This window comes from Micropterus dolomieu, linkage group LG13 (assembly GCF_021292245.1).
Source record: "Micropterus dolomieu isolate WLL.071019.BEF.003 ecotype Adirondacks linkage group LG13, ASM2129224v1, whole genome shotgun sequence".
In the NCBI taxonomy this organism is placed as follows: domain Eukaryota; kingdom Metazoa; phylum Chordata; class Actinopteri; order Centrarchiformes; family Centrarchidae; genus Micropterus; species Micropterus dolomieu.
In genome coordinates this window covers 26,392,772-26,402,631 of record NC_060162.1, presented here as the reverse complement: position 1 = coordinate 26,402,631, position 9,860 = coordinate 26,392,772, and positions in this window count along the sequence as shown.

Here is a 9,860-nt window from a genome sequence, read left to right as displayed (position 1 = left end):
GGGGGGGGGGGGGGGGTTGTGTGTTTGTTTGCGAATGATGACACTTTATTTTTCTCTGATGGATGTGAAGACTTCCCTTCGTCTTGCAGCTTTTCTCTTTCATTCATCCTACTTCCATCTGACTTTTGGGAGGTTATCTCTAAGTATAAATGTGCACATATACAGTACATAGATATATAATCAGAACTGCTGGCTAATGTAGTCTGTTAATGTTTTCCAGTGAGCATTGATCCTGTTTGATGTATATTTTGTGGCTAATGTGACTGTCTGCCTGGCACTGAGTTTTTCTAATGAGAGAATTTACTGTTTAGGTCAATTTAAAGCTTTACATTTAAACTTTCTTCTCTCAGCCACTTAAATGATGAGAAGTGACTTTTCCTTTTGATTTAAAAAGGAAGAGTAACTGAGCTTATTAGGATTAGCTAAAAGGGCCAAAAAAATGGAAAAGGTTTAAAGAATTAAAAATACCCAATTTAAAAAGTATTCCATTTACATCTTTTGGTGTTTGATAGAGATCTTGTCCTTTTTATTTAGAGAAACAATAGGTTATTACTGGGACACATTTACAGTTGGAGATTGTTTTTCTTTCTTTGCAGTGTAAAAGAAAACTACATCTGATAAATGTTGCTAACATTCCTTATTAATAACAGCGGGTACAACAAGGCGTAAAGTAGCTCGAAAGCCTGAAAATAAAAATACATATTGCTTATAAAGAAATGCTAACAGCACCATCCTTTTCAAAAGCTTGTTGTTACTGACCTCCGGTGAACTCCAGATTGGAAGTCTTCCAGCATGACTCTTTACGGTTGGCGACACATTTTTGCACATTATACCTTAACTGTTGATCAGGACCTTTATGCTTTAAAATATTGTCACTGTTTTAGTGCTCAGAGTTTTATTCAGAGAGAGAGATACAGATATATACTGCATATACAGATATATTTATAGGGTGACATAGTCAGTCTGCCTTAGTGTAGATGTTTTTACTTTGACATATGTTTGAAGAATTCCATGCATGTGAACTTTACAAAACACTTGACCAGCTTTAACTTGATATCTCTTTCACATTCCTTTCCTCCGTCCTCTTCCCTGTCCTCCGTCCCCTCCCTCCTCTGTCTCTTGTCAGTTTCATTAGTGCTGTCAGAAAGCTTCTAACACTGTTGCACACCTGTAAACCCGAGCGTGTCAAAGCTTTTCACAAGTTCTTCCTCTCTTCCAAAAAAAAAAAAAAACAACATCCAGCAGCTCGTCAAGTCCAGCAACTCCAGACAGCTTTGAGATCTTAATCTTTCGTTTTCTCCACCACTCTAAACAGTTTAAGAAAAAATGTTTTTGGCAGCCTCTCAGGGGAGGAAAGGTGAGAAAAAATAAAGAAGGCAGAGAGGAAGAGCTAGAGAGTAAGTAACAAGTGAGGAAGACCAGGTCATCCACCCGGGAAAAGATGGTTCTTTGTTGAAGGTAGTGAACCGAAATGTTTTCCTTCAAATACCACATCAAAAATGAAAATGAAAAAAATAAGGCAACATGTGTCGCAGTTCCAAAAACTGAAGATACATTCCTTAAATTGATCCTTACAGCACTGTAAAGATTGTTTTTGATAAAGTGATGCTGTTCTGAGTTGAAAATTAGAAATCATAATAGGAATACTTTTAGGTCTCTTTGTTTCTCCAATTTTCTTTTTCTCAATATTCCTCCTCCTGTTTCCTGTTAAATTAACCCTGTAGAACAGCTTCTGCAGTCTGTCTGAATAACAAACGATTCACTTCAGTTTTCAACGCATCTGATTGTGTTTTAAAAAGAAAAGTCTTTGCTTAGGTTTCAACAGCAAATATTAAATTTTTTAATTTCCCACTAAATATAATCAGCAATTTTCCTTATTAATTTTGTTTTGTTTTGATTATATATTTATTGTTTATACTGCAAACTCTAGATATTTAAGAGTGTGTGTGATGTAGTGCATGTATATAAGCGTCCTTTGATGTAACACAGAACATGTTGAATCTACTGTGCATCATATAAACAAGGTGTTGTGTTAAAATGTGTTGTTGTTGACTTTGTGTCCAATAAAGATAAAAGTGATCAAATATCTGTGCTTGTGTTTTATTCTCCATATTCATTTCTTTAAATTTCAGCATCCTCCCTGATGACGGTTGTTGAAGTTAGTTTTTTCCTTGGATTCAAGTTGTTATGCACTTCAAAATACCTGTCACACATTCTGCACATATGTTTTCAGCTTTTTGAAGACACTTTCCAGCATATAAATGTTTGTTGTCAACAAAAATCAGTCCGGGTTATTTTTGGTGACACCGGCGATTTAAAGTAAGACTAAATAATCTCAGCTGAACAGCAACCACTGTGGCCACAAGTGGCAATTATGAGATTATATGAAGTTAGTAGACTGACTCTGTAATGTCCATTACGCATGTTGAGATTATTTCTTAAGGGGCTTTGTTGATGTAACAAGGAAAGGTAAGACAGGTCTAGCTTAGAGTAATTTAGCTGACCCTGAAGTGTTTATCTGACATTTATGGCTTTAGGTATTTCTCACATGTACTTGTCCTGGTCAAGATAACAACAATAGACTGATTAGTTAGAGACAGTAGCTCAGGCGTCAGGCTGGCAGATAACAGTGTTCTCGGGGAATTTTACAAGGTTGAGTCCAACACGAATGTTTACAAGAACTCACTGGCTCCACAGATCAGAGTACAACTCATGGATAGTGAGAGATTCCAATATGACGAAGCACTGGAATCTAAACATCAGATAGATTAGGTGTTCTAGGTGAAAGGTGACCTAATAGAGAAACCTACAGGCACTAAGGCGAAGACAGAAACATAAAAGGGACCACGAGATGTTCTCCTTCAGATTTGGTGTTGGCATTTGATGTGTTCACATGTTGTATGCTGGCACTGGATCTCCTCGGCCAGGCTCAATAAACCACGCTATGTTAAGTCTTCATCAGTCTCCGAAACTTCTTCACACCTGAACCTGGCTCACAATATCATTTCTCAACAACGCAGTAATATCTAAGGAAAGTTTGCTAACATTAGCCACCTAAACTGTTGCTGTCAAGTTGCATTTTAGATCATTTAGGGACCAAGTTTTGACAAAGAAGAATCTGTAGTTCTTCTGCGTCGATTTAGATCCTTTTTGTTTTGGTCCGGGGCGGCACGGTGGTGCAGTGGTTAGCACTGTCGCCTCACGGCAAGAAGGTCGTGGGTTCAAACCCTGGTGTGCCCCGGCCCCGGCAGCAAACACACCTTCAGCAGCAACTGTGTCAGAAATACAAGAGAAGAAGAGCTATGCATTATCTGCTGCTGGCTGAGAGGATTGTTGTTTTAATAGGCCTTTTTTACAGCAGACATATTGACATGTAGGATAACCACAGGTGTAACTGATGACATTAATAAGGGCTGCAGTTCATTTCGCTTCTATTTAAAGAGCCTTGCCATTGTGCATGCCATGTCACTGACATGGCTGATACACTGATGCTGCCTTCAAAAGGGTCAATATGAACACCTCCCTCTTGTGGTATTCATGACCTCGTAAGTGGATATTTTTTGAAAGCTTAGAGGTTGTTTTTTCCTATGGATTGTGCGTTAATATGTTGTAATTTTTCTTCATAATTTTACAATTCTGAGGTTGATATTTGCAATGGCCTCCTCTTTTCATTATGCCTTTGTACTTCCTGCATTACGCTTGCAAGCTTGCTAAATTGTTAGCCTCGGTGGGTTCTAGACACCAAAAAAACCCCAACTTTTTAATATTAGCTAATGTGCTTTGTTCTTTTGGCATAGTAGGTGTACTTTACCTTGTTGAGGAGTTGGAGGTGTGCAGTCTGTCACCTGTCACTCTTCATCTAACAGAACCATCAATTCATGCAATGTTGTTAAAATGCTAAAAAATGACTGTTGAAATTTATTGTGATCATTAATTGTCAGAGCTAACCACACATGCATTTTCTGTAGTTTTTTAACAATAAAAGCCAATCCATAGAAGCAGTAGGAGGAAAGTTTGCAATGAGATGAATTTACCAACAGCAACACTGGATTACATGCTGTATAGTTTCCTGTGAATCCATTGTGCATAGTTACACAATTTGGATCTGGCGCAGAAATGGCCAACCCTGCCAACAATGAAAACTACTATATAGAAAGGTAATTACAGAATGTAAATACATTGAATGGCTATTGTTGAAAACATAATATAAAATTATGGGTTTTTAATTAAAAGGGCTACATGTAGTTTTTTAATGAAATCACTTATCAATTAATAACTTTTTTATTGCCTATTTGTGACCAGGTTGTAACTTCACATAAAAATGAACCTAATGCCTGCTTTCTCTGTTGCTTGAAACAGCAACTATTCTGCTTCTTATGTGAAGAAATCGGGTTGGATTTTCTGCACGAGTGTTCCCTATAGCATCTTGATTCCTGATTCTGAACTGTACACACAGCGACAACACCCCAGCAAACATAATGGAGTCCGCCAAAACCAAAAAACAACCAGCACTAAGCACAACACAGACTCCAACATAAAGTCCACCTAAGGATAAAAAACATCCAAAACGTTTTATGTGCTGAAGTCAAAGGAGAACCAGATCGACGTCGGGTGAAAACACAATCAACACTGGTGTCTGAGTCATGGAGAGACCTCCGTTTTGCTGTGGATATAAAACCCAACCCAGAGTTGCTCTTCATTCTATTGGACAGGTAAACTAACATCACTGCAAATCATGTGAATATGTTGTGATTTTGTGTTTTAGTTAGCGTTAGCTTGCCGCCTAATGTGGCTGAAATTACCTGTTGCAAAATAGTTTAGTTGTATGGCTTTCCACATTTCTTGACACACTTCTTCACTTCTCCAGCTAACATGATCCACATTACTATCCTGTGTACCACCGGTGTTATGTTGTCTTGATTTTAGCCTGCAAGAAAGGATGTAATAGTATAAAGCAAATTAGGCAGCCAGCTACATTTGCATGGACCTGATGCCGTTTGCTTCATAACCCTGAGTTTAGATTTATTTAACCAATACTCAGGTACACAGCTTCTCCACCATCTCAGTAGCATTATTATGTCAACAAACTGATAAAAATATTACTCGTCTCGTCAGTTCTGTCTTTTGACCGATGCCGGCTATTCAAGCATGCGCAGGAACACACGCTTGGAAATGTAGTTTCAATCTGAAACCTCACCGCTAGAGGCCACTGAAAACTAACCTCACCTAAAATTCAGTTATAGAATTCTGTACCTGTCTGTGTTTCTGTCTGACTAATTAAATGCTGAGTTTACACACACACACTCTCTCTCTCTAATATCATCAGGAGTTCAGAGTAGAGCAGTTTTAACGAGTCTCTGATCACAGAGCACATCTCTTCCTTTAATCTCAGATCTCTAATGTTTTGACAGTTTGTGTTTCCATCTGATATTGGAACTGAACTTCATGTTTTCATCTCTTTCATTCTAAAAACATAAAAGGTCATTTCTGTTCATAATTTAAAGGTGAATAATGATTAAAGTTGTAGTTCAACATGTAAAGGTAGCGGTGTTCAATTATTCACTTTTAACTATAGAAAAATTGAAGAGTGAAGCAGTTAAAACAGCAATTAAATACAGAATCAATGATCGTCAAACAGTTCTTTCTGTCTTTCGTTCCATCTTTTTCTATTTTATTGTTGCTTTCATTTTTAAATCTGTTATTAACGGTGACACAAATGGAAACTAAAACTGTGGAGTTAAGGTTAGGGATTCATGGTCATGGTTAAAAGAAACAAACTTTTTCTTTTGTAAACAGCAATCTCATGTGTCAGTCATACTTCATACAGCTCAAGGATCTTGTAAGGTAGGCCGTATTATGCATTTGAGCAAATTTTTTTTTTTTAAACCTGTAAAATAATCATACAGGGTTACTCTGGTGATTTAAAGTTAGGGGACTTGTGATAGACATAGTGATAAACAACAGTAGCAGAGCAGGAGACATCTTGATTTTTACTTCCTTGTATGGGCCAAGCTCCAAAGACATTGGATCCTACATTTCCCATAATGAAACTGGATAGGGTCTTTTATCAGACCCTCCCTGCCTGGTAAATGCACACATCTGTCAAACTTAATATGTCCAGTTTGTCTGTTAGAAATGTGTACTCTCCAACTCCAAGCAGAGATAACCCTGATGATGTCATTATGACATCATAGGGGGTTATTTACCCAGACTCCTCCAGAGCCACAGGAGACATGCAACGGCTTTCACAGGCTGACTAGTGTTAACTATGAGAAGTAAATTTATTTATTTTTTTGTGTGTGTTGTGTAAAAAAGAAAGAAAGAAAAACGATACTGAAATTCTCGCCTCTGTCTCTTTAGGATTATTATTAATTTGTGTTTTTGTTTTTATAAATTCAAACTCTCTCTTCACTCTTGTCTTTCTCTCCCTCCATCTTCTTATCTAGGGCCATGATTAAAACCTCAGGTGACTTTGACCTTTGACCTCCCAACTGCTCAATCCAGAGACACTGAGCATTTATCACCAACTCTTTCTGCTCTTTCTCTCTCTATCTATTTTTGGCTAACCTGATTTTCTTCCTGACTTTTCCCTGTGTGTCCTGTTCCGTCTTTTCTTACATTCACAGGAATCTCTCTCCTCCCCCTCTGTCTTTAATCAGACCTCAGTATGAACACCATCAGGTATTGATGGTATTGATCAGGGGTTTTTCTTGTCTTCTCTCCTCGCCTCCAACTTCACATTCCTTCTCACAGAAACAGGAAACAACCTGCAGACCTTTGAAAAGTTTGAAAACTAACTTCAGAAAGAATTTCGGCATTCACTTTTGATGCCCTCAGACAGAACATGAGTAATCATGCACACAGTGTGTCTGCTACTCAGGTGGTTAAACTAGAGGTGGTGGTCAGGCTGGGAATAAAAATCAGCCCTTGTTTTTTTTCAAATCAGACCAGACCCCCAAAACCCACCAGGAGATACACCTCCACCAATCCAGACCATGTCACACGATACAATAATTAAATAGGGACTTCTACAAATGATCATATCAATAAATATATAAAATAGAAACTCCTGTAAAGTGTTATATAACAAAAAGACTTATAATTAACAAATAAAAATCTTACTGTGAAATGTTATAATCGCTATTTCCACAGTTTTTTAAAATTGTGAGGTGGACAAATGATCAGAAAAGAATTTTCATATAAAACAGTCCACTACAAAAATAACACAAGAAAGCATGTTCTAAAAAACAATCATATGAGTCAACATACAAACAGTTAACAAAAACTGAACATTAATAAGTAAGGTAGCTGATGTTTATTGCAGTGCTATTTCCATTACATTACATTTGAGGTGTGATTTCCACAGGGCATGGGGGAGAACACATGCCCCTCACTTTTCATAATCCTTTTTTTGTCTCCCTCTCTTTTACTGTGCAGATCAATTGTCCATAATCTCTCTGATCATTGTCCTCTTTCTGTCCACCAACTCTAGTCCAGATAAGAGAAAAGCAGAGTTGATAAAATGTTGATACACTCCATCTGAGTGTTGAGTGAGTCAGTGACCACACTAACTTGATATAACTGCTGGTTTATTAAGGAAAGATCCAACACTGAGCTAGTCTTACTACATGACTGTGAACTAGACTGAACCAGAGCATGTTCATTGGGGTTTCCATAGATACATGTACAAGGTATGGAGACTCAAAATGACCAAACAGCCAAATGATCTACATCCCTTCCTTATAGCTCTTTAGTTTTTTCAAAGCAACATTGGATTGGATCACCCTGATCCAGATGCAAACTTTTCAACAATACCAAATCTGGATCACCAGCTAAAGTGGGACTACATATCACAATGTAGGCTGTTAATTATATAAAGAACAACAGGTAGAATAGCCAGCGTGGGGTATCTTATTGGAAAAGACAGAAAACGCACAATAAAACAACACTAACACTTCTTTCCTTTTTCAATTTCTTTACACAGTCAGACCCCCTCATCTGACCCACAACAAATCCAAGAAAAAACAACAGATTTTTCTTCTCACTTCCTCATTTCGTGAATGTGACAGACGGGAATGGCTTTGGTAACCGTTAATTTGCTGCCTCAACAGATATTATAGTCACTGTTAATGCCACACACTGTCCAGTCACAAATAAGTCTATTCTCTGAAACTCAGCTTTTAGCTTTGATTGTCAAATGACTCAAGACTCTCACCTTGTTTCTGATTTCTCAAAAGAAACTTGTGTCTTTCCATCATTGTGACTTTTTATTTGAGGAATGCAAATTTTGCAAAACTTCGCTTTCAGGCAATCCGGGTGCTCTCTGTAATCTGCTCGAGTGATCATGACTCCATTCTCACCAGATGCGCGCACTTCATCTGCATAGACAAACAAACGTTGAATGGCTTATGGCCAGGAGGAGATTTTAAGCCCTTGACCTGGCAGGCTTGTATGATTGTCACGGTTGGTGCAAGCAGGGTAACAGGAACACAGGGGATAGCACCCAAATGCCTGAGGCAGAGCAGATGCAATTCAGTGATTTATTAACACAGAAAGGTAAAGAATGGTGAGGCAGGCAAGGCCATAGAAGGCCGTCCAAACATCCAAACAGGCAAATGATTTTAACAGGGCAAGCAAGAATTAAAAGTCCATTAAACCAGCAGGTAACAGGTCTCAGGTATAATGGATGTACAGGACTTAACAAAGTAGCCAAAAACTGTACTCAAGTACTCAAGCAGAAGTAAAAGTAGTCATCAAAATAACTATTTAAGTAAGAGTACACAAGTACTTAACTTGAGTAGTGAGTAACTCCGTGAGTAACTCAAGAAATAAAAAATTAAAATATTTCTTTTATCTGATGTGGATGTGACTACAATTATATCAAATGGTCTTCCTCAGGTAAAGGCAGGGCTGGACTGGGACAAAAAAATCGGCCCTGGCATTTTTGGCCCAGGCGGTCCACCAAAATCCGTCGGACACCCCTCACCAATACACCATCCTTCCATTTAAGGGCTGAGATTAGGGATGTGACGAAACACTTTGTCCATCAGACATGACTTTGCACAAGATTGGGGCGATGACAACAAGACAAGAATATAATTTAATAGGCCTACAAATTAGAAAAAAATGTATTGAATAAATAGTCGATAGGGTGTCTGAGCACGAAACACTTAATTTTTTCCATTCTGGAGACATTTTCTGCACCAGGGAAGCACAAAATTCAGGTGTCAGGTGACAAATCAGAACATAAAAATAGAATATAATGCAGTAATCAGTAACTTATTATTGTTTTTAGCTTAAGTTACTTTTTTCAGACAACACAGTTTTCTTCTATATTTACACTGCACTGCAGGCTCATTGTGCAAATAAATCTTTCTCATAGCATTTTTATTTGTTAATTAACATTTCTTGGTTCAAGCTATTTTTCAGAACATTTTGAACAAATGCTTTCAAAAAGTGGTGGCTACATGTCCCCAGCGTCCCCGGTGTGAATGAGCCTCCCTCCCTGCTCCCTCCCTACAGGTTGAGCTACTCCATGCTTACCGCTTCACCTCCACTCTCCACTCAGCCCTGTCACTTTGTCACTCGCTATCACACGCCTCCTCCTCTGCCTGGCAGGGGCCACGGCTCTCCTTTACTCCTTCAAGTGCCTGTGCTGCTTAAAAACTACCGCAGCCCCGGTAGCAAACATATCACGCATTTGGCAGCAGCCGTCAAGAAACAGAGAGCAGAAGGGGTGGGGGCTAGTAAGAGATGTGATTGGGCCGGCCCAGTGTTACTATAGAAAATTACCCAATGGGCCGCTGTCCATGATTTAAAAAACAGTTATATAAATACATAATTTCATTACATCTGCCCAA